Consider the following 25,805-nt stretch of genomic DNA (forward strand, 5'->3'; position numbering starts at 1 on the left):
TTTTAGTCTCAGGAAGCAATTATTTTATACAGTTATGCCATGTATAAAGAGGCAGTTTTGATATGAAACTTCTCTTAAGCTGTTTCATGTCTAATCATTAGACTGTTAAAAACAGCTACTGCTTTGCTATAGCACTATATATATTTGCTTTCCTTTTATGCAATGTCTATGACAGAAAACAGGTATTCAGTGAAGCAGAGCTATATCAAACTTTCGATTGCAACAGATCATTAGAAAACAAGGCTAAAGGAGATGAGGTGATTGCAATAACCTCTATCCAGTGACAAAGCCGTGAGTCAATGGCTTAAAATAATTAATACATTTTTTATTAAAATGAGTTTTTATTCATGCAAATAACCTAGTAGATGATGATGGTAAATATGAGTTAATATCTCATATGAGGAAATTTTAAGCATATCCCATTACAGCTGTCAGAACAGAAATTTGGAATCTAATCATGCCATTGCATTTTTACTTATATTTCTTTTTTCACCATTATTTTGGCATTGCCTGCAGTTAATCTCTGTTGGATCACCTGTTGTTCTTTTCAGTGATACACCTGCTTTACTCCTCAGCAAAGGAACCTATATGCTATGTTATCTGCTATTTCCTGCTATGGTTCTACATTCTTATCTTAGAGAATCAGGAGACTTATACTCAGATCCCTATTAGGCAAGATGATCTCAATGTAAATTTTGAGAGAGTATGAGCTAGATTCAGGAGTTGTAGGTTTGATTCCTGAGATGCCCATCTTGACTGACAAGTTTAAAAAAGTCTTGGTTTTAAATGTTTATGCAACTTCAGAACAAGAAACAAATAACAACAGTCTTGCCATCTGCTTCATACATTTAAAAAAAAAAAGATTTTTAGAAAAGTGGGTAAGGGAAAAATTATCAAGGAAAAAGATGGAAAATTTAACCCTTGGGGATTAAAATTCATTCTCCGATACCTACAGACTAAATCTAGTGTGAAATAATTGATCCTTAGTTTTATATTCCAAGGGGTTTAAGCACAATATTAATCAAGTATTTAGCACAGATAGTTCAGGAGTGACAAGTTTCCTGAAATACAGCTACAGGAAAGTTTAGATAAGACTATGAGATCAGGATATGTAATCAGTTTAATGGACTTGCTCACTTCCCTCTGTTTATTTTCATAAAAATGTTTAGATTATCTAAACCTTTTTAAGGAATATAAACACTTATTTGCTATCAAAATAGAAAATCTACTTTCTTCTTATTAAAAAAAAATGAAGAAATAGTGCTACACTGTACATTTCTGTTTGAAAAGAAGAACCAATAACATTGGTTCATTCAGGGAAAAAAGTTTTAGAATATGTCCTGGTTCCGGTGGGGATAGGGTTAATTTTCCCCAGGATCTGGCAGGGACACAGGTATTCGGTCCCACGTGAGCTGGCCGGGGGAGGGGGCAAGAAGTCGCCGCTTGGGAGTGGGCTGGGGTGTCCTGGGTCTGGTCGGAGACCGGTGGTACCGTCATCGTGTTTGTACATTCCTCTGTCCGTGTTATTGTTGTTTTTTTCTTGTTCCCTTTGTTGTCCTGTGAAACTGTCTTTGTCTCAACCCAGGAGTTTTGCCTTTTTCTTCCGATTCTCCCCCCGTAGTGGGGGTGTGTGTGTTGAAAGAGTCACCGCGTGGTTCTTTGTTGCCGTCTGAGGCTAAACCACTACAGAATCACATTCTGGTAACCAAACTATTATTGCGTAATGTAATGATTATGAATTGTATTTATGACAAGAGTTTCCAGAATCTTTAAAAAAACCCAGAAAATTAATATTTCAAAGATTAGTGCTATCCATTTGAACAACAAAATCAAAACCAGCTGACTGGAAAAGGGTAGAAAAAAATTCAAAGGAAACAATTTTAAGCTGTTATAGATTTTTCTTTCAATTTTTGAACTATGAACTATTGAAAAAAATCCTTCAAAAATCATACTTTCTTTGAAAGAAAGAATGAACAATAGTCCATCTACTAAAGGAGGGATAACAATTAAAGAAATAATATTACAATTTGAAGGTTTTTTTTTTCTTTTGACAAGCCAGAAGGACATCTGCATGTCCCTTATGGAATATTATAGTTCAACCTTTGCCCTTAGATCGATAAAGTCAACACCGCTGCTGCACAGCAATGCTCACCTCTGCACACAGCTTCACTTGTCACTCCGGGCACCAGAAGATCTAGCGTACTTCCAGCCCCCCTTTTCTTTACAAGGCATGTACATAGCCTCTTTTAACTAGAATATTTCATTACCCGTAAACCATCAAAATTCATTGGGGGGACTTTTTTGTCTATTAAATTCAGCTTCCAAAAAAAAAAATTCATTAGTTTTCTGTTGAAAGCTAAATTCAGCCACAGAAGCTTTATAATTTATAGCAAAATTGTGTTTCAGCATGGTTCCGATGGAAGATTTGCAACAAGCTGTATTACTGAAGTCCCAATGGGGGACATGTGGCCAGGACGGTACTACAGAGCAATGTGAACTGAGTGTGATATGCCTTCTAATTCTGCTGTCTCTGAAAATGGATACAAAGGCATTATTGAAGCATTTCATCTACTACGTGCATACATTTGTGAAGGATTAAAGAAGTACTAATGGAGGAAAAAAAAAGCACGTGGATGTTTCATGAGCAAATGACATGGAATAAGAAAGAACTGTGAAAATACTCAAAGAGCATCCAGCAAGTTTGGTAAGATTTACTTTTGGGAAAAGCCAGAGTGTTTTAAATTGTATTTAAAAGAAAAAAGAAAAGTGATATTATTCCACAGTTTCTGCTTACATTTGATACTTTGATGACAGCTAAGACCTGTTCAGAAATATCCTTTCTAATTTGATTTTTAATGACCAGCCCAAGGATGGACACAGAAATTCCTGCTTTTGTAAACCTAGCTAGAGCATCTTATGAAGTTTTTGTCTAGTTCGTTCATTATTGCTGTAAAGCTGTTTGTTACCATTCCCAGAGCTGAACTGTGGTAACATAATGTACAAATATTCTTAGTCTGCTTCAGTGGAACATCAGATAGACTGTTTTAAATCACCAGCCTCTCTGATTTAAAGGTCTATTAAGCTGACTGACCACACTGAAATCGATTAGAAGCAATCATTTGATCTGTTACTGTGACTCAGCTAGGAAGATGGTAAGGAGCGAATGGTGGTCAACAGCAGTCTTAAATCTCAACACTCGTTTTTGCAGAGATCATGTATTTATGCCCTAATTTCCTGGTGTTGAATACATTCTTAATATACTTCATAAGTTTATCTCTGTCTTTACAATGTATTATTTGTTATTGTAAACATCACATCAATTAATATTTATGTGTGTCTTTATACACAGTGTTTTATAAAGACTCATAGTTTGGCCAAAATGATACCCTCCCACTTCTAGATTACTAAGGTACGTTCCCTGTCTGCATAGTTTATAAAAAATAAACAAATTAAAAAACTATGCAAAAACAAGGATGATATCGAATGCCGTCCAAGCAAATGGACCAGCATGGAAAAAGGTATTAAGTACCTGAGGGAACTGGCTGTGTGAGAGGTGATTTATAGCAATTGGCAAGTGAATATAGACCCTGATGACATGCCATGCAAACAATCTTTGTTGAGGAAGTTTGTGCAGAGTGCACCATCAAATTATTCCCACACATTGTCAACAATGGTCTGGGGAGGATTTGATACTGATACACCAACTGTAAATGAGGTGGCTAACAAGGTGCGACAGCATGAAGACAGTTTCTCTTGTCCCCTTCATGTAGCAGCTGTGGAGAAAATGGCTGAGCAAACTAAGACCATTGCTGAGACAGTGGAAAAAAAGACTAAGACAATAGCTGAGCAAAATGAGAAAAATGATAAAATTTTGCATGAACTGCTTGAAAAAGCTGTCTGAGAAGGGGAAAGAATACCACTCTTCCCCTGAACAGACCCAGGTTGCAGTCATTAAGAAAAAACACCCTCCTACAAAATCAACTCAAGGGAAACAGGATCCACTCCAAGATTTCCTGTGTCTTTGCCTCTGCAACTATGGAGAGGACATGAGTAAGCGGGATAAAAAACCTACTCCGGCCCTGCAGGCACAAGTGCTTGAGTTGCAAGGTAAAGCAGATAAAAGAAAGAATTTCTGCAGGAGGGTGGCTGCTCCAGTCCATGGTAAGCGACGCTCCAGTCCTTGCAGGAGCTCATCTTCTAATTGTAGATGTTGTTCTCAACATTAGGGTTGCCCTGACTCCAGACAGGAGGAGGAGAGGGATAACCGAGTTTATTGCACTGTGTGGATTTGATGGTCGGGCATATTAGAGCCACAGAAGTATAAAGCCCTTGTGGACACTGGTGCACAGTGTACCTTATTGCCATTGAATCATAGAATCTTCATGGTTGGAAAGGACCTTTGAGATCATCGAGTCCAACCAAACAACCTACAATCTCTGCCACTAGAGCATGCCTTGAAGTGCCACATCTAGACGTTTCTTAAATACCTCTAGGGATGGTGACTCAACCACCTCCCTGGGCAGGCTCTTCCAGTGCCTGACCACTCTTTCAGTAAAGTAATTCTTCCTAATATCTAATCTAAACCTCCCCTGCCGCAACTTCAGACCATTTCCTCTGGTCCTGTCATTATTCACCTGGGAGAAGAGGCCAACACCCACCTCTCTCCAACCTCCTTTCAGGTAGTTGTAGAGGGCAATGAGGTCTCCTCTTCTCAGCCTCCTCTTCTCCAAGCTAAACATGCCCAGCTCCCTCAGCCTCTCCTCATATGACCTGGTCTCCAGACCCCTCACCAGCCTGGTAGCTCTCCTCTGGACATGCTCCAGCACTTCAATGTCCCTCTTGTACAGAGGGGCCCAGAACTGAACACAGTACTCGAGGTGAGGCCTCACCAGTGCCGAGTACAGAGGCACCATCACTTCCCTGCTCCTGCTGGCCACGCTATTCCCAATACAAGCCAGAATGCTGTTGGCCTTCTTGGCCACCTGGGCACACTGCTGGCTCATGTTAAGCTGGCCGTCCACCAGCACCCCCAGGTCCTTTTCTGCCGGGCAGCTTTCCAGCCACTCTTCCCCAAGCCCGTAGCGTTGCTTGGGGTTGTTGTGACCGAAATGCAGGACCCGGCACTTGGCCTTACTAAACCTCATACAGTTGGCCTTGGCCCATCGATCCAGCCTGTCCAGGTCCCTCTGTAGAGCCTTCCGACCCTCAAGCAGATCAACACTCCCACCTAGCTTGGTGTCATCTGCAAACTTACTGAGGGTGCACTCAATCCCCTCATCCAGATCATTGATAAAGATATTAAACAAAACCGGCCCCAAAACTGAGCCCTAAAGTGTGGGCGTCCTACCGCCGGCGAGCGTGGCGCGCGAGGGGCTCTCCCCGCGCCTCCCCCTGTTCTCCTGCCCTTACGCCAAATGGCGGCGCCGGCTTCACCGGCGGGTGGTTCCGGCGTCTGCGCGCTGAGGCGGGGTGGCCCCATTGTGCGGCGCTGAGGCAGCGCCGCGGCCTGTTCTGCTGGGGATGGAGGACGGCGGCGGGGCGGCAGCGGCGCTTGGGACTCCAGTGGCCCCCACCGGCCTCTCGGCCTCCCAGCGCCGGGCCGAACTGCGGCGGAGAAAGCTGCTGATGAACTCGGAGGAGTGGATCAACCGCATCATGGGCTTTCACCGGCCCGCGGCGGGCAAGGATGATGAAAGCCACACAGAATCAAAGCTTCAGCACGAACAAGATAAATCAAACTCCCTTCCCATTCCTTCAGTTTCCAAGCGAATTGTGCTTGGTGATTCTGTCTGTAATGTGGCAGGCACGGCTGACCACGCAGGCAGCATGGTAGACCTCAAAGGGGATAAGGACTTGTTCAGTAAAACTCCGGAGCTTGTCAGTGAGGGTCCAAGTGAACTCTGTCACCGTAATAGAGGGGAACTGCCATCTGAAGCTGCACCACGGCCATCTAGACACGGATTAGAGCAGTACTTATCCAGATTTGATGAAGCTCTGAAGCTGAGGAACCAGCTGATGAATGAGAAGCCAAGCCAAGAGAACAGGAATGCAGTGGAGGAGTTTGACTCTTTCCGCATTTTTAGATTGGTGGGATGTACTGTGCTTGCCATCGCAGTTGGGGCTTTTGTGTGCAAGTACTTGTCAATATTTGCACCATTTCTTACTCTACAACTTGCTTACATGGGACTGTCCAAGTACTTTCCAAAGTGTGAGAAGAAGGTGAAAACGACAGTATTAACTGCTGCTCTTTTACTGTCTGGAATCCCTGCAGAAGTGATTAGTGGCTCCATGGACACCTACAGCAAAATGGGAGATGTTTTCACAGACCTTTGTGTCTATTTCTTTACTTTTATCTTTTGCCATGAACTCATTCTGGTTTTTGGTTCTGAAGTGCCGTGATGGCTGTAGAATTCAACGCAGCAGTTACACTAAAGCTTTCTGGACTGTTTTCCTTTAACATCTGACTGTGCAGACAGGTTTAAACCTTCATTAAAATTCTTACCTGTTCAAATGCTTGAAAGGAGCCTTAAATTCCAGTCATTTTGGGAAAGGAAGAGCAGGGTCCCAGACTGCCAGTTGTATTGGTTCCGTTTATTTAAATACTGTGTCTGCCTGTTACAAATGTGAAGAATAGGATGCAGGTGTCGGTGGATTATTTGTTTGGTTTAGTTACATGATGCCCTCAGCCTCCTTCATAAACATTCACAAAGCTGCCTTTGTTCTTTTCAGTGAGAACAAAGAGAATTCCTTTCAGCAGAACCATATATATATATATATATATCCGGTATGACTATAGCTAAGAAGAACTGCTCATTTTGTGGTGTTCCCATTTTTTTTAAAAAAAGCTCTAAATAAAAGAAATCCCTGTTATTCTGTTGTTCGGATTCAGAATGCTGAACCAAGTAGCTGCTGCTGGAGAACGTTGGTGAAAATGCCACTTTGTTGTCCTAATCCTTGCCTTGCTATACGTCATTTATTGTGATTGATTTCATTTGGTAATTATAGCGCAAAACAGTGAAGCAAAGCCAACAACAAAAAAGTCCTGTTGCTTACAGATGTCATTAATCAAAAAGTAGGAAGAAACAAAATTGTTAATCTCACCTGTTTTGTGAGTTTCCAGCAACCCAATCCTAGTGTAGCTCATACACGTGCTTTCATTCTGATGCCTTTTCTTTATTTTAACAGTTCACCTCATGAGAGGAAAGTTGTATATATCGGCAACCACCCTGCAGTATCAAATGTTTGCTCGAGTATATGTAAAACTTACAAGGGAACTATTTTCTTTTCCTAGCTCCTTGCAGGATTGCGTACGACAGCTTTTAACATGACATTAATTTGCAGTTTGCCTCAGATTATTACCAGACATTTGCATGAAAACAGGATGTTAATTGCGGAGGAGTTCTGCTCCTGCTGCGCAGTCCCACAACCCAACAGTGCACAGTCTTTGATAGGGCAGAACTATTGATATTAACGTTTTTGGTGTATTTCTGAAGTTGCCCCAGTGAAATCATAGTAGCGATTCCTGTTTAAATCCTGTATACTGCAAGTGACAGTGAAATAAAAAATAGTGCTTTGAGTTGACTCCCACGTGAAGATCCATGTATGAAGGGAGAATATAATTTTGTCTTTTTTTTCTGTGGATGTCCAGCCACATGGGTGAAAAGAAAAATAAAAATGAAGCCTGACACTGGATAAAGTCGTGAGCTCACGAACACTCTTGTTTTTCATAAAGGGACAGAATCTGTTACTATTTCTGGAGTGACGGGGGGGTGTCAAGAACTGACTGTAGCAGAGGCGGAAGTGAGCCTGAATGGGAAGAAATGGGAGAAGCACCCTATTGTAACTGGCCCAAATGCTCTGTGCATCCTTGGCATAGACTACCTCAAGAGAGGGTAATTCAAAGACCTGAAAGGGTATGGGTGGGCTTTTGGTATAGCAGCTGTAGAGACTGAGGATATTACACAGCTGTCTACCTTACCTGGCCTTTCAGATGACCCTTCTGTGGTGGGATTGCTGGAGGTTAAAGAACAGCAGGTGCCAATTGCTACTGCCATGGTTTCATCGGCGACAGTATCACACTAACTGAGACTCCCTGATTCCCATCCAGAACCTGATTTGTCAGCTGGAGACCCAAGGAGTGATCAGCAAGACTCACTCACCCTTTAACAGCCCTATATGGCCAGTGTGAAAGTCTGGTGGAGACTGGAGGCTAACAGTAGGCTATTGTGGCCTGAATGAAGTCACACCACCACTGAGTGCTGCTGTGCCAGACATGCTAGAACTGCAGCATGAACTGGAGTCAAAGGCAGCCAAGTGGTATGCTACAATTGACATTGCTAATGCCTTTTTCTCTATTCCTTTGGCAGCAGAGTGCAGGCCACAGTTTGCTTTCACCTGGAGGGGCATCCAGTACACCTGGAATCGACTGCCCCAGGGGTAGAAACACAGCCCTGCTATTTGCCATGGGCTGATCCAGACTGCACTGGAGAAGGGTGGAGCTCCAGAACACCTGCAATACATTGATGACATCACTGTGTGGGGTAACACAGCAGCAGCAGTTTTCAAGAAAGCTAAGAAGATAATCAAGATTCTTTTGAAAGCAGGTTTTGCTGTAAAAAAGAGGTAAGGTCAAGGGACCTGCACGAGACATCCAGTCGTCTTCTCATCCAGAAGAAGGAAACAGAGGCCTTCTTAGGAGTTGTGGGTTTCTGGAGAATGCATATTCCAGGTTGTAGTCAGATTGTGAGCCCTCTCTATGAAGGGACTCGAAAGAAAAATGAGTTTACGTGGGGTCCTGAGCAACGACAAGCCTTTGAGCAAATGAAACAAGAGATTGTGCGTGCAGTAGCCCTTGGACCAGTCCGATCAGGATGGGACATCAAAAATGTGCTCTAGCGTGCAGCCGGGGACAATGGCCCTGCTTGGAGCCTCTGGCAGAAAGCACCAGGGGAGACTCGAGGTTGACCCCTGGGATTTTGGAGTCAGGGATACAGAGGATCTGAAGCAAACTATACTCCAACTGAGAAAGAAATCTTGGCAGCCTATGAAGGAGTTAGAGCTGCTTCAGAGGTAACTGGTACTAAAGCACATCTCCTCCTGGCACCCCGATTACCATTGCTGGGCTGGATGTTCACGGGTAAAGTTCCTTCTACTCATCATGCCACCGATGCTACCTGGACTAAGTGGGTTGCCTTAATCACTCAGCGAGCTCGAATAGGAAACCCCAATCGTCCAGGAATCATAGAAGTGATCACAAACTGGCCTGAAGGCAGAGACTTCACAATGCCACCAGAGGAGGTGGTAACTCGTGCTGAGGAAGCCCCACCATATAATGAACTCTCAGATAATGAGAAACAGTATGCCTTGTTCACTGATGGGTCTTGTCGTATTGTAGGAAAGCATCGAAGGTGGAAAGCTGCTGTGTGGAGTCCTACACGATGAGTTGCAGAAGCTGCTGAAGGAGAAGATGAATCGAGTCAATTTGCAGAGGTAAAAGCTATCCAGCTGGCCTTAGACATTGCTGAACGAGAAAAGTGTCCAATACTCTACACTGATTCATGGATGGTGGCCAATGCTCTGTGGGGATGGTTAAAGCAGTGGAAGCAGAGCAACTGGCAGCACAAAGGTAAACCCATCTGGGCTGCTGAACTGTGGCAAGATATTGCTGACCGGCTAGGGAAACTAGTTGTGAAAGTATGCCATGTACCCATGAGTCAGGCCACTGAGGAACATCAGTACAATCAGCAAGTGGATGAGGCTGCTAAGATTTTCCAGACAGATTTGGACTGGGAACATAACGGTGAACTGTTTTTTAGCTCTGTGGGCCCATGACGCTTCAGGTCATGAAGGAAGGGATGCAACATATAAATGGGCCCGTGACCGAGGGGTGGATTTAAGCATGGACGCCATTGCACAGGTTATCCACGACTGTGAAACATGCACTGAAATCAAGCAAGCTAAAAGGTTAAAACCTTTGTGGTATGGAGGACAATGGCTAAAACATAAGTATGGGGAGGCCTGGCAAATTGACTACATCACATTCCCTCAAACCCACCAGCGTAAGCGCTATGTGCTTACAATGGTGGAAGGAAGCACCGGATGGTTGGAAACCTACGCCATGCCCCATGCCACTGCCCGGAATACCATCCTGGGCCTTGAAAGGCAAGTCTTGTGGCGACGTGGTACTCCAGGAAGAATTGAGTCAGACAATGGGACTCATTTCAAAAACAGTCTTATAAGTACTTGGGCCAAAGAACATGGCATTGAGTGGGTATATCATATCCCCTATCATGCACCAGCTTCTGGGAAAATTGAGCGATACAATGGACTATTGAAAACTACCCTGAAGGCAGTGGGGGGTGGAACCTTTAAAAACTGGGATAAGCATTTAGCACAAGCTACCTGGTTAGTTAACACCAGGGGATCCATCAGTCGAGCTGGTCCTGCTCAATCAGACCTTTTACATACAGTAGAAGGGGATAAGGTCCCTGTGGTGCATGAAAGGAATATGTTAGGGAAAACTGTTTGGGTTTTTCCTGCCTCAGGCAAAGGCAAACCCATTGGTGGGACTGTTTTTGCTCAAGGCCCTGGATGTACTTGGTGGGTGATGCTGGAGAATGGAGAAGCTCAATGTGTACCCCAAGGAAATTTGACCCTGGGTGAGAAGACTTAATTCTGAGTTGTATGATATTAATTGTTATATGATACCAACAGTGTTCAATAAGTGTTTTTCAGGATAACACAGTGGTGATGAACCCTGAACCAGCTTCATCAAGTGACATCCAGCTAAACTCTTTGAGATGGACATGCTACCCATGGGCATGGACCAGAATGAATTTCATTCATCCCTGAGAAACTTCATTCATCTTTCCTACCCTGAGATTCTGCTGAGTGATGAAATCCTACAGTTATGAACTAAATGGACTTAGTGAACTTTTGTAGATAAAATCATAACTGAGTAACCTGCATATATCTATTTTTTTATATATATATATGTGTATGTATAGATTTGATAGATAAAAGCATTAGTGATCTGAGCATGATGCAAATGGTATGGAATAAGGGGTGGAACGTCCTGGTTTGAAGTAAAACGGAACCAACTTTCTGTTCAGTAATTTTACTTCTTAGCTAGGCCTCTTTAACTCTCTGAAATTAACAGCATGTTGTGTCTAAAACAGTTCGTTCAGAGTGATAAGACAGTTTGTGCCAAGGAATGGTATGCAGAGAGGCTCTTGCTTAGACTTATTGCTATAACAACCAAGGTCAGCTAATTTCGTTATTTGCCCCATTGGAGGGTCAGAAGCGGAAAAGCGTAGAGGGGTCCCACCTGCAGGGAGGAGTGGACAGGACAGGTGACCCAAAATTGACCAACAGGAGCATTCCATCCCATCTGCCCCATGCTCAGTATAAAAGCTGAGGGATCAAAGGGTCAGCCTCTCTTCCTTCAACGGCTGACATCCAAGGAGGACCCTGTCTGTTCATCTGCCTTTGATCCCGATTGGTGTGTTCTTGACTCCAACTCTGGATCCCGGTTCCCACCCGTCGCTGAGTCCAGTCTGGTGACATCATCCTGGGAGCTTAATACAGTTTTTTATATACCATATCTATTTCATTATTTTTCTTTTTATCTTATTAATATTTAATTAAAGTAGCTTAGTTTCTTCTGAACTCATAAATCTCTGGAGAGGTAAGGTCAAGGGACCTGCACGAGAGATCCAGTTCTTGGGATTTAAGTGGCAAGATGGGCATCATCAGATCCCAATGGATGTGATTAACAAAATAACAGTGTCCCCACCTACTAAGAAAAAGGAAACACAGGCCTTCTTAGGCATTGTGGGTTTCTGGAGAATGCACGTTCCAAGTTGTAGTCAGATTGTGAAACCATGCAATATATGCAGCAATTTCAGCAACATTGTATCTATTAACTTCAAACAGTGCTCTCTAAAGGCACAATACAACATTTCACTTAGAAACAATATTCCCTGAGCTACCTGGAAGCTTGTGCCCCACATTGGGCACCAATCAATCTGCCATGGTTTGGTCCAGTTTGGCAAATGACAAGACAATAGATGCTCTCCCCCACCTCTCGCTCCATGGAGAGTAAGAAGAAAGATAAAGAGATTTATGAGTTTAGAAAAAATTAAACTACTTTAATGAAACATTAATAATAAGATAAAAAAAGAAATAATGGAATAAATACGATGTATATAAATATACACAAAACTGTATCAAGCTCTCAGGGAGATGTCACTAGCAGGCACTGAGAAAGTTCCAGACTGGAGTCAGTGACAAATGGGAACTGGAACACACCGACCAGGATCAAAAGGCAGATGAGCTGACAGGGTCCTCCTCAGACATCAGTCATTGACAAAGCAGCCCTTTGAAGAAGAGCCAACAAAGAGACAATTTGATCCCTTCGATCCCTCAGCTTCTATACTGAGCATGGCAGATGGGATGGAATACCCTATTGGTCAGTTTGGGTCACCTGACCTGTCCACTCCTCCCCACAGGTGCAACCCCTCCACAGGGTAAACAACCAAGTCAGCTGACCCTGGTTGCCACAGCAACAAGTAAGAGCAAGAGCTTGTCTCACTGAACAGAAAGTTGGCTCTGCTCTACCCCAAACCAGGACAGTGAGAGGTGGGGGGAGAGCATCTGTCTCGTTGTTGGCCAATTTGGCCTAAAGCACGACAACCTATTAAACTGTCTTTATCTCAGCCCACGAGTTTTCTCACTTTTACTCTTCCTATTCTCTCCCCCATCCCACTGGGGGCTGCGAGTGGCTGTGTGGTGCTTAGTTGCCAGCTGGGGTTAAATCACGACACAGATCTTGCTCCCAAACCTGATGGACATCCACAGGCAAGTCTTGATGAAGATGTGCTGAATCATAGGGCCCTGACAGGTAACCTCAGTAAATTTTGTGGTGCCAGTTTAAAATGTCACTGCCTCCAGCTGTCCTTTGTGCTGTTCTGGGAGGGATAATCCCACCCCAGCAGAGGAAGTGTGCAGTCGTTTCACCTGGCAACGCTTTCTTAACCCATTAATCAGTAAAAGCCTGTTCAAAGTATGGTGCAGGACAGGAGAGCTGATGGGGTACATTCATATTCTCAGCCAAGACTCTGCTACATGGCATGAACCTTCTATAAGGACTATGAAGGTAATAGTAGTTTAATCAGTATAAAAAGATTTTTCACAGGTTTTGTCTAGATACAACAGCACCTTCCTTTTAGGAAATTCAGCATCAGTCACTTTGCCAGATTTAAAAACAAACATTATCAGGTAGATTTCTAAAGTTATTTTGAAATCTGGAAGCCCTCTACTTCAAGTGAAATCCATGTGAGTCATATGCCATACTTTTGAAAATGTGGGCCATTACACCCAAAAAGCATTTCTCTTGCCCTGGCTTCAAATTTCCCATAAGGAATGAGTGAAACATCTTCACTGTGTTTGCAATCTCCTGCCCCCCCCCCCCCCCCCCGGAAACTCTAGGGACTAATGAAGTGGTCATTATTTTTTCATGATACCTTCCTTATTGCCTAATTAGCGGTACTAGTAAGAAGTGGTTCTGTACTTCACTGAAGGAAATAATATGTCACTTCCTGTTTAATTACTACTGAACTACTGCCACACACAGCATTATAAGATATAGCCTCCCTGGAATAAAAAAGGATCAGATGTAAGATTCTCTTTGGGCTCTATTTATTAGCCTTGGTTCAGCAATATCTCAAAGGGAAACAGACTCATCACTCAGCTAGCTTATCAACTTCTGCTGAAGTTTGCAGAAGGCTTTATGTAAACTGTTGCATAGCAATGACAATTGTTATTTCCAAATAGCGATCAACATCATGCGTGTTACAATGAGTCATCACTTACGTGGAACAGCTTCCTATTGTTTTGCAGCTGACATAAAGTGCCATAGAAAACTTCTCTTCCACTGATTATTCAAGACGACAAGTATGTCTTTGACAAAATATACGCAGAGAGCAAACCAGGATTGTCTTCAACCAAATCTGTTTTCATACCTGGAAGAGGACAGTGTTCTTTCTTGTTTCAGCCATCTGTCTCTGTGATGGGCTCTGCCTGCTTGTTTCACCATTGGACTCAATGATCTTAAGGGTCTTTTCCAACCTAAATGATTCTATGATTCTAGCTGGGAGAAAGCTGAAAAGGTGTGAGTGCTCTGTGCTAGCAAAGTGCCAGGGATAACTGGACTGAGAGCCTGGACATCAATTGTGGAATTTAGCTGTGGACTTGCACACCTGAACGTCAGTGTCTAGACCCCTGTCACAGTCATCAGAAACCTGGTCAATACACTCAGTGGTGATCTGAGAGCCGCCCAGCCCACCTGAAGGCAGACAAATTTATCTAGTCAGCTAAATAGCTCTTGAGACTCTAAGGACTGTATGGGCTGTCTGCATTGACTAGAGCATGATCTTTGGTATCAGACTCACTTGTAGACATCTAGGTTTTAAGATCTACTTTTAGTTTTCTAACTATGTGAGCTATATTAACAATAAAATAAAAAGGAAATAATGAAATAGATACAGTATATACAAAACCATGTTAAGCTCCCAGGATGACATCACCAGCAGGCACTGGGGAAGTCCCAGGCTGGACTCAGTGATGGGTGGGAACTGGGTTCCAGAGTTGGAGTCAGGAACACACCGATTGGGATCAAAGGCAGATGAACAGACAGGGTCCTCCTCGGACGTTGGCCACTGAAGAAAGAGCTGACCCTTTGACCCCTCAGCTTTTATACTGAGCATGGGGCAGATGGGATGGAATACCCCTGTTGGTCAGTTTGGGGTCACCTGTCCTTTCTGCTCCTCCCTGCAGGTGGGACCCCTCTACGCTCTTCCGTTTCCGACCCTCCGATGGGGCAAATAACAAAGTTAGCTGGCCTTGGTTGTTATAGCAATAAGTCTAAGCAAGAGCCTCTCTGCATACCATTCCTTGGCACAAACTGTCTTATCACTCTGAATAAACAGTTTTCTGCACAATATGCTGTTAATTTCAGAGAGTTAGAAGAGGCCTAGCTAAGAAGTAAAAATTACTGAACAGAAAGTTAGTTCTGTTTTACCTCAAACCAGGACATCGTAATAGTAGCTATTTATAAACACATATTTCCCCAAACTTTCATTTGGACTAGACAGTAATCATTACAGTCAAAGATATGTACCAGCAAGTGTATTCACCTGAAAATAAGATAAATGATTTATTTGGCTTTCATTAAAAGCTTTTAACACAAGGTCACTTCCTTTCTGGTCATTGTTAGAGGAAGTCGGACTGAATGACCTTGATGGCTTTTCTGTGCCTATGAATGATCATTTCATTTGGAGTTGGAGACTTCTGAGCTTTCTTCCTCCTTAACACTGGTCCATATGATGATTGGCTTATGGACACAATTCAGGAAGCTTAGGTCAAAAAACTGACTATGTTGAAGGTATGCATGAAGGTTTTGCATGTTTCCTCTCTCTGAGACCTATCTTCCCCACATGTAGCAAAATGCTGAAATGCTATTCCTTTTCCCCTGTCTTGCCTATTTGGATTTGATTGCTTTTAGAAACAAGGTCTGCTTTTTACTATGTGACCCAAAAATCAGTAGGATTCTTAGATACACGAAACAATAACGCATTTTAAAATGATAATAATATTAAAACAAAAAACAAAACAAAAAAAAAAAACAAAAAAAAGAAGTCACATACTGTGAATTATATATACACAGGCTGTTAAGAGTTTGGTAAGGAAATGTCTCCCTCACATCCTGAAGATACTATTTTATCATCTTTTTGTGGTTCTGTGAAGTATGTCAGTGCCCTGAAAACTGTGCTAACACTAGCAGTCCACTATTTCCTTGAATCTACTTCCATCTGTTGGCAAAAGTATAGATTGCACTTGGGAAAACAAATCTCATAACAAATATTTGGTTTAGGTTTCCTGAGAAAATAGACAAAGAGTAGAAATCCTGAACACCTGGCATGTTTCAGATTTTTCTCATGATCTGTTAAATGTCTTTATAGTAAACTCTTAAAACTTTTAAAATTCTTTATTTAACTATTAAAACAAAACAAGGAAACTATCATACAGACTCCCCATGCATAAACAAGGTCTTGCACAATTAAAAGTTGCCTTTTTTTTCCCCCTAAGTACATCCGCTGGTCTAATAAAAAGCTATTATCCTGTTCCAAAAGCCTTGCGCCCCTTATTTCTTCAAACCACCACAGCTGTACAGCAATCCTGCTGTAAGCTGTTGTACAGCTGTTATACAACACTCCTGTCTGCTCGCTCAGAGATTTAGGCAAGAAGCTTTCATTTCTTAAAACAAACATACCTTATGTACAGGTTTATGGGTATTCCTATATCAAAGTACACTGTATATTTTTCATATTTTGGTGCCAGTCAATCAAAAAAAAAATTTTATTTCACATTAAACAGCTTGCAATGATTAATATGTTCTGATGAAGCAAACTAAATAATAATTGATAATTCAGCTGTTGGCATCAGAAACTCCCGAGTTTGGTTCAGTATCAGTTTGTCTTATAATTTTATCGCTGCCTTCTTAAGGAAGGTATCATATCACGCACAGTTGTTATATACTGCAGAGCAACAGCAGTGTTTGGGGCTTGAACGAAACTCCAGATTTTTCACTGCGATGCTATTTATACTTATAGAAACGATACTTGCACACTCTCCAGGAGCCCAGGTCAGACCTCAGACTCTTCATTCCACCTTTACCTGTTTCAGTGCTCCTTTTGATGTTGACAGTTATATTCTCTCTGAGTTTTGCCATTCCTTGCCTTATTGTGATGCCTTCCTTGTCTGTTTAGTCTCTAAAATATCATTTTCCCTTCATATTCCTCCTCTCATTCTCCATAAATCTCTCCTGAGTCTGTATGGAAATATCTCTTCTTTTAAACTTTTGCATCTTCCTGTAGGTGATATCATATCCTACCATGATCTTTATGGCAATAACTTTCCGAAAAAATCTGTTTTTCCCACTCTGAGTCTGTTTACATCTAGGACATCAACTCTTCTGTTTGATTTCAGCCTAAATACAATATATTGTACACACTGACCTTCTTCAATCTTCTCCTAACCTATCTTCATCCTCAGTAACCATAGACAACACCAAGGGATGTCACCCAGGGCATGCAAGACTTGTGGGGCCTTGTGGGGCCTTGTGGAAAATGTCAAAGGCTCTCTTCACCTATCACGGGGTTACAGGTATAAATATGTTTTAGTTTAGCAGGGTCCTTTACTTCCTATGATTTCATTTATTTCCTGGGCTATTCAACCTTAAACACTTCTTCAGTGACACATGATCTGGTTTTGGTCCTTCGCTCTTCTAGATATGACCAAACCATTCTCAAAATACTGTTGTTTCCTTGTGTGGAATTTGGATAATGAGGTGAAGTCTCTGTGCTCAAAGAGCAATTAAGACTGGCTTTGCTATCTCTTGTGCAACCCAGGGGAGTGAAGGCTTGTCTGGCTATCACAGGATACATAAATAACAGGGTAGTCTTGGGGAGCCAGGACAGCCCTGCTTTTCATCAGCAAAGACAGTAAAATCAAGGTAACAGAGACTTTGTGTAGCTCTCTGTTTCCTTGAGAGGCTGCCATGCCCGGTAATTGACCTTTGCCTCATTACCTGTGAAATGCATATTAAAGTTGACACCCCTGTATATGCTAATGAAGATTTTAGAGATCATGCTAAACATATATGACCATAGCACTCGTCTCTCCACCCAAATCATACTACACGTCACCTAGGGGAGGGAAACCTTGTCATTTTGGGGATAAAAGGATGGAGAAAATGACTGTTAAATTGGGAGAGAAGAAACTTGATACCTGACGGACCGGACGCCTTTCTGGGTAAGCGCTGCGCCTTTCACCCTCTGGTGAATGTTACCCCGGGTTGTTGTACTGTCGTTATTGTTGCTAGCAATATTAACCTTAAGTAATTAGCGCTATTGTAGTCAGTGAATTTATCAACGGCAATCTCGAATCTGCTTCTGTTGCTCTCAATAAAATAACTAATTTTGATTATTTGTGAATCTGATTCAGTGAAAGTCCTTTTGCTAGCACTCTGACAGACAAATATCGTAACTATTATTATTTTTTGCTAGACTAATTTCAATTATTTGTGAATATGACTTAGTGAAAGTCCTTGGCTGGGACTCTGATAGCAATTCAGTGAAAATCCTGTGACTCTGACAGACAAATATCGAAACTACAGTCCTTTTAACGCAACACCTTGTCTGCAGTATTTCAGGGCTAGACATTTTCTTCTCATTCTCAATATTGCTAAATCTCTCTTGCCCCCATCTTCTTTGCAAATATCTTCCTTGCCTGATACTTTATTTATATAGTTTTTGGTAGTGCTTGGTTCCTCACTGAAACTGGCCCTATGAGAAGGTATAGTAAGGTCATCCGTGCCTTACAGAGATCATAATTGAAGTGGGAAAAAGGAAACAAGAACAAAACATGTAAGGTAACTCTAACAAGATCACCAACAGAGAGAAAGAAAGACACAGTACTTATTAATGATTTTAATAATCATGGTCGTTTTGAATCCCTGCCCTGCCATACTGAGTTTCAAACATTTCAAGATCTACTTGATAGTTGCTGCTCAAAGATAGCAATTTTCTTGTCACGGCTAGGTGGAACAATCCAGGAAGACTTTTTCAAAGGGGAGCTAATGGTTACTGCAGTTAGATGTCTATCCCAATCTATGGACTCTGATTTGGACCCATCCATTACGCGATACCATGAAAGAACAATATTCCATTCTGCTTTTAAAGCTATTTTCCTTTAAACACAAGGAAGAAGATAGCCTCAGAGATGGATATATGCCTTTGACTAGTGTGGTGAACTTTTCTTCAAATTTCATCAAGTCCTAAGACATTTTGTGCTTCCTATGAAAAAAATCAAAATTATTTGCTGTCCAATTTAAGAAGCATAAAATATGGTCATTCTGAAACATAGCACACAACATTTTGTGTCATCAGACTTACAAATAGACTGTGATTTAGGAAAAAAAAAAGCTAAACAGAAAAGCTTTGGCGTATTTCCAAATTGTCTTGGAACGATGAGACCAGTGATCTCTGGATCACATTTCAAATTATTTTCCTTACTGAATTATTATGTGATTATTATTTAAATATGATTAGTTGTTGTCTGGTGATACTAATTATTTTACTCTTTTGGAGAAGAGAATATATTAAAAACTGAGAGCTGTTGCTTCTATTTTTTTGTTTTCCTGGGATTAAGGAGCATCTTAAAAAAAAAAAGTTTTTTTGTGAAATTCTGAGATTGCATCTGCTCTAATTGTGATTTAATTGCCACTGATGACTGCCAGCTGTCCAATGTGAAGGAAAACTATTAGCAGGTCTGCCAGAAGAAAGGAAAGTTCTGTTCTGTGAAACGATGAGATTCAAGTTTACAGAATTTGATTTTGCTCTTCACCAAAGAGAACAGAAACTTCTCATGCCTACCGGAACTGGTTCAGTTCCCTCTAATCAGAAACAGTGACTTAAATCTTTTGATCTTGACAAAACTGAGTTTTCTGCTGATGAATGTTTTGGGATTTATATTGACACCGTATGAATGAATACATCTGAAATTAACTAGTATCGCCAGTATTCATAACATCAGAGGATTCACCACAAAATGATTGCTGTATTCTGACCTTTGAGAAGATTTCAGGAGGCCAGGGTTCAATCCCAGGATAAAACACAGTAGGAGAAGACTGAAGCTGTGTGGACTGTGATAACACTGTTATTTACAAAGTTTTCAATCTCTTCAACTGGAACTCTTAGATACTTCAGATTAAATGGTCTGTAAATGCCCAGTGGCAAAGTGGTCCAAACCTTAATCCATCTTTCGAATCCACAGCTAGTCAATAGGGCCGATAGCTAGCACACAGGAGACAACAGCTCTAAAACATTTGGTTTTTATCTCGGTCTCTTTTTATTCCCCAAATGTCTATGTTCTCAATGTGTTTTACCCTACATATGTAAGCTTTACAGACAAAATATAACCTCCCTTGCCTATCTGCTTACATTCTTGGTCCAAATTATTATCAGACCTTACAACCAGAGAAGCAATGTTGCTAAACAGACCCAGATGTGGTCTTCTTAGAGTCAAAAGTTTATAGGTATGGAGAGTTGTTATTTATAATATCTGAGCAATGGTTTAAAGAAGGCAGGGGAATGTAGGTAATCAAAAGATAAGAGGAAGAAAGAGTTCAGGCTGACCTCTGTGCGTCTTACTACTGAAGACATATTATGACGAAAAATGAGAGGCCATGAATTACAAAGAGAGGTTGGTGCTACTGGTGTACCATAAATGGGAAGAGTGAACACATGATTCTGGTTTATGCAAAAAAATCCCCAAACCCTAACTCAATCCTTTGTCCAATCTGTAAATCAAAGCCACCCTTCGTACCCAAGAACTTGTTCTCTCTTTTTTTTCTTTTCCCCTCTCAACACAACATCAGCTTGCAGGTAGTATTTTCTTTGTGTACCTTCTACCAGGGTACAAATTATTACCATTTTGATAAGGTGGCCTTCTTAACCCACCATTTTAGCAGAGTGAAGATTAGGACAGTTCCTTGGTGGTGATGGATGCAGAATCTAGCTTCAAGGACAGCTAGACTCTCGCAGCAGTCCTTCCAACTTTCTCTGAGATGATTGTGAGAATGGAAAAGCAAATTTATTATCCCTGATCTGAATGTTGATTTGATTCTTTCACCTGCACCAATTTCTTAACTAAGGCCTAGGATAACCTATTCCCCTGTTCCCTGAACACTTAGATAGAAATATGCTACATTTCTAAGTTTCTCACATGTTTCCCTGTACTATGAATTTCCCTGAAGATATGAACCTTCTTGCTTATCTATTGTGACAAACCCTCAGTAAAAACAGAGCCAGGACATGTGGAGGACTTCTCAGTTTATTTATCCTTGAAGGTTACTGAAGCATCACAGCTTTTCTATTTCAGTTTCCCCTTCAGCAACTTAGAAGATACTGAGCTCACCTATGTCCTTGTGCAGGTCCCTACGTGAGGCTCTCAGCATCACTTACTCTTTCTCTATTGCTTTCTGCAGAACAGTCCATCTTTCTTTCTCTCCATTGCCATCTTTCCCCACTGGGAGCTCCTAAGCTCGTCTGTGCTCATGAGAGCTCCTGTTCTTCATGACAAGGACACTTTGCAGCAAAGGTCATAATTTTCCCACTCCTTACTAATGGTATGTGTCTACACATACACACATCCCACAAAGGAGCAAAATCAGGAAAATGAAAAATATAAATATTACTTTTATACAAGTATTACTTTTATATAGTACTTTTACATAGTATTTATTTTTATATAAGTATGTCCTGGTTTGAGGTAAAACAGAACCAATTTTCTGTTTTGTAATTTTGCTTTTTAGCTGGGCCTCTTCTAACTGACTAAACTCAGCATATTGTTCAGACACTGTTCACTCTCAGAGTGATAAGACCTGATTATACCAAGGAATGGTATGCACAGAGGCTTTTGCTTATACTTATTGCTATAACAACCAAGGTCAGCTAACTTCACTGCTTGCCCCGTTAGGGGGTCGGAAGCGGAGAAGCATAGAGGGCTCCCACCTGCAGGGAGGAGCAGACGGGACAGGTGACCCAAAACTGACCAACAGGGTATTCCATCCCATCTGCATCATGCTCAGTATAAAAGTTAAGGGATCAAAAGGTCAACTCTCCTTTCTTCAATGGCCGATGTCCGAGGAGGACCCTGTCTGTTCATCTGCTTTTGGTCCCGATCCAAGCATTCCTGACTCCAGATCCAGAATCCGGCTCCTGTCCGTCGATGACTCCAGTCTGGGACTTTCCCTGTGCCTGCTGGTGATGCGATCGTCATCCTGGGAGCTGGATGCGGGTTTGTATATATTGTATATTTTAAAAATTTATTTAAATTTATTATTATTTATTATTTTCTTATTTATTTTTATTTTCATTAAAGTAGTTTAGTTCTTTTTCTAAACTCGTAAATCTCCTTATCTCTTCCTCTCCTCTCTTTGGGGGGGGGGGGGGGAGGAGCCATCTGTCATTCTGATTGGCCAATCTGGCCAAAACCACGACAATGCCTAAATAATTGAATAGTTACAAAAATGATTGATAGAATCATAGAATTGTCTAGGTTGGAAGGGACTGTAGGAATGTATCTGAGAGAAAATGGTCATGTGAGCCAGCCTCCCTACTATGAGAGATTAGATTAAGGGCAAAACAGCTGGTAGAAGATGGAATTAGTACGTGGGAAAAGTGGGAACTGAGAAGGCAGAAAACATGTTGTGCTAATGACTAAGCAATTTACGACGCGAATTCTTGTAACCAATCTGATGTGTGAACAAACTGCATGGACAGCGCGTGGACAGTGTAACTAGCTAGCTAATCAGAAATAAGCGAGTCGCGTGTACGGCTACAACGCAGGGTATAAAAGATGATGATCTGTGCTTAATAAACAGCTTCTGTTGATTCACATTGGATCGTCTGGAGTCCAGTTATTTCTCCTCAGATGGTGACCCCGACGTGATACCGATCGGCGCTTGGCTTGAGCAATGGAATGCGAGGGGCGGAAGACCCAGAAGGAGATCCACCGGCTGGAGGACGGCTCAGCTGGACTGAGACCGGGTGGATTGGGCGGCAATCCGGAATAGAGGAAACAGACGACATGGCCACGGACACCCAGAGAGAGGTGAGCAGCCGGGGCAGGAGATGGGGCAACAAGCAACAAAAGAAGAAGGGGCTATGTTAAAACTTCTCCTGCATATCCTCTCTAAAAGAGGGGTGAAATACGATGAGCGTATGCTCCGAAGGTTATTAATATGGTGCAGAGAGAACGGACTCGCACCAGAGCCCCAGACAGCTTTTAAACCAGAAATATGGGAGGCTGTTGGGAAAAAACTGTGGGCTGACACTCCGTCAAGTGAAGAAGTTTGTATATACACAATGTTTAGACGTAAGGCGAGCGCACCCCAGGTAGATACACCAGGATGGGCTGTAGAACCCATGGAAGTCCTGAAATACTGGGGGAGTTTTCACCAGCCGACACATTTACGGTCTCGGGAACGGCTCGCCCATGCAGGGCGTATCGCTGGTTGTTTGTTGTTTGCCTATAAGATCATGGTTGATTGGGAAAAGGAGTTGAGACAAAGTCTATAGGATGCTCTGTAGGAAAATGAGAAACTTAAGGAAAAATGAGAAACTGAGCTCTTGTTGCAAAGGCAGACTTTTATGTCAGTCGTAAGTGATGGGGGAAAAAAAAACAGAGCGAAAAAAAGAGAGAGAAAAAAGAAAAAAAAGAAAAAAAGGAAAAAAGAGAAAAGAAAAAAAGAAAAAAAGGAAAAAAGAGAAAAGAAAAAAAAAGAAACAAAACAGGAACAATTAGATGGGAAATGTGCCACGTTAGCACAAAAGTATGCCATACGCATTATGAGAAAGCATCAGAAAAAGAGAAATAGGACACCTGATTCAAAGCAGTACCATAGAGATATGTTTTTGGTTTTTTCCTATATGTGTCTATGTTATTGCATGCCTTAGTAGATTGCTCTGTGTTATACCCTGCGAGACTAAAATGAACCCCAGCAGAAGCGGTCTCTTGAGCAAGGGGGTGGAATATGGGAAAGCAACGGAAGATCGGCGAGGAGGACTGTAAATACACGCAAGGGACTCGCACCTGGGTGCTGGAAAACACAGATATCACACCAATTGTTATTCAGTCTCGGGTGCTTGCAAGAAAAACATTTGGATGACGTAAGCCTGTAATGGACTCACAGACACCTTATCTAGCTGCTTGAGAATCTTGGCCTGTTGTGGAAGAAGATCAAAGCACAGTACCAGCAAGAACAGGGAGTCCGCATGCGCTCTTGCTAACAAGGACTCTTTTGCTGCCAAGGATTCTTGATAACAAGGACTCTCTTGCTGCCAAGGATAAGTTTAACAATGCTACTAGTACCGCTATTCCTGAGGTATTGCTAGATGTAGATAGTATTCGATATGCGATGTTGCAAAACAGAGCTGCTACTGATTTTTTGCTTTCAGCTCACAGACATGGTTGTCAAGATTTTAAAGGACTGTGTTATATGAATCTAAGTGACCACTCCAAATCCATCCGTGCCCAGTTGCAAGAACTGCACCGACCGAACCAGCAACTTGTGGAGACCACTGGGTGAAATGTCTTTGCTGGATGGACTTGGGGGTGGGGTTGGTTGAAGCAAATTATACTCATTGCCTGTGTGGAAGGAATTTGTCTGTTATGTTTAGTATGCTGTTTGCCATGTTTAATAAGCATTATACGATCACCTGTAAATGCCGCTTTGCATCGTACCCTCGTACGAGTTGTAGAATATGTTGCTGCAAAAACTATGTGTGTATCCATGAGAACCTGACCATCACAGAAGAAGATAACAAGAAGGGATTACAACAATGTAGTCACGTATCAGACAGCTGCTGTTAGCAAAGCTGGATCATGAGTTTGGTGAGACTCGCTGCATACGCTGGCCACGCGTGCAGCGACTCTAGCCTGTACTTCTCCACTCGATCCAGTGCAGGATATAAGGAGGCTGTCTCGGGTCAGAGAGGGGGAGAGAGACATGAGCGCACTTTTAAGATACAGGGGATGCCCTGAAGCACTGTGTCTGGCCCCACCCACCCCCCCCATAAGTTCTATGTTCATTAACCCCAACAGCTCTGAAGGCATTACAGCATGTTGAAAGATAAGATATAGTCGACTACTGCTGCAAGACGCACTGAACACCTTCCTACAATAATTTCAACCTTACGCCCTGATAGGACAGTGGGATGATGCACTCGCAAAGAGCCTGACTGCATTAGAGTGGGTATTTTTGCCACATACCTTTTCAGAACCAGTAACTACGATGATTGAAATGTTACCGCGATTGTTTTTCCAGGGTCGTTTGTGCTGTCACCAGCTTTCTGCAATGGATCCAAGCCACATACATGTCCCCATCAAAAAGGATGACCTTGACCCTTGGTTATCACAAAGTCTTAACCTACAAATTGCCTTAGTACATTATATTGGGCAAATAAATTATTCTTTCCCCTAGCACAGACTATTACAGTCACTTTCACAAATTCCTTTACAGCCACACATCCTGCTAGCACCAAAGCCTCTTGCTGGCACCTGTACGGTGTTTGTAGATGGTTCAGGGACACAGTAAAGGCTTTTGACTTATTTCAACAGGAACTGTTGTTAAATGTAGGCAGAATCTCAATATGTTACTGGTATTGTTCAAAGACTTGAAGGAGCATTTATAAAACAAGTAGAGAACCAATTGTTATTTAGTCTCTTACTGCAATTAATGTTGCTTTTATGAAAAAGACAGTTTCCTTATTTTATTGTCCACATACGCTCTCATAGCTGTTTACTTGGTCCTTTAACTGAGGGAAACACAGTTGCAGATTATCACACTCTATTGGTAACAACTCCGAACATTATGCAGCAAGCTAAAATGTCGCATGATTTTTTTTCATCAAAATGTGAAGGCATTGAGGAAGCAATTTTCTTTAACACAACAACAAGCACAGGATATTGTGTGAACTTGTGCCGATTGTCAGCAGCTGGCTCCTCTGCCATCATTTGCAGGGGTTAACCCGCGAGGGCTTACACCTGATGAACTTTGGCAATGCGATGTTACGTGCATTATGGAATTTGGACATGTTTCAGTTGATTTGTTTTCTCACTTTGTTGTAGCTCCTGCTCATACAGGAGAGAAGGCTTGTGATGTTATTCGACATCGGTTGCAA

General features: G+C 42.0%; 1 pseudogene; it reads left to right on the plus strand.

The window, feature by feature from the left end:
* The first annotated feature begins 5,239 nt into the window (after window positions 1-5,239).
* On the plus strand, window positions 5,240-6,957 carry LOC141735531 (guided entry of tail-anchored proteins factor CAMLG pseudogene; annotated as a pseudogene).
* Window positions 6,958-25,805: the final 18,848 nt, after the last annotated feature.

The sequence above is a fragment of the Larus michahellis genome, chromosome W (genome assembly GCF_964199755.1).
Source record: "Larus michahellis chromosome W, bLarMic1.1, whole genome shotgun sequence".
NCBI lineage: Eukaryota > Metazoa > Chordata > Aves > Charadriiformes > Laridae > Larus > Larus michahellis.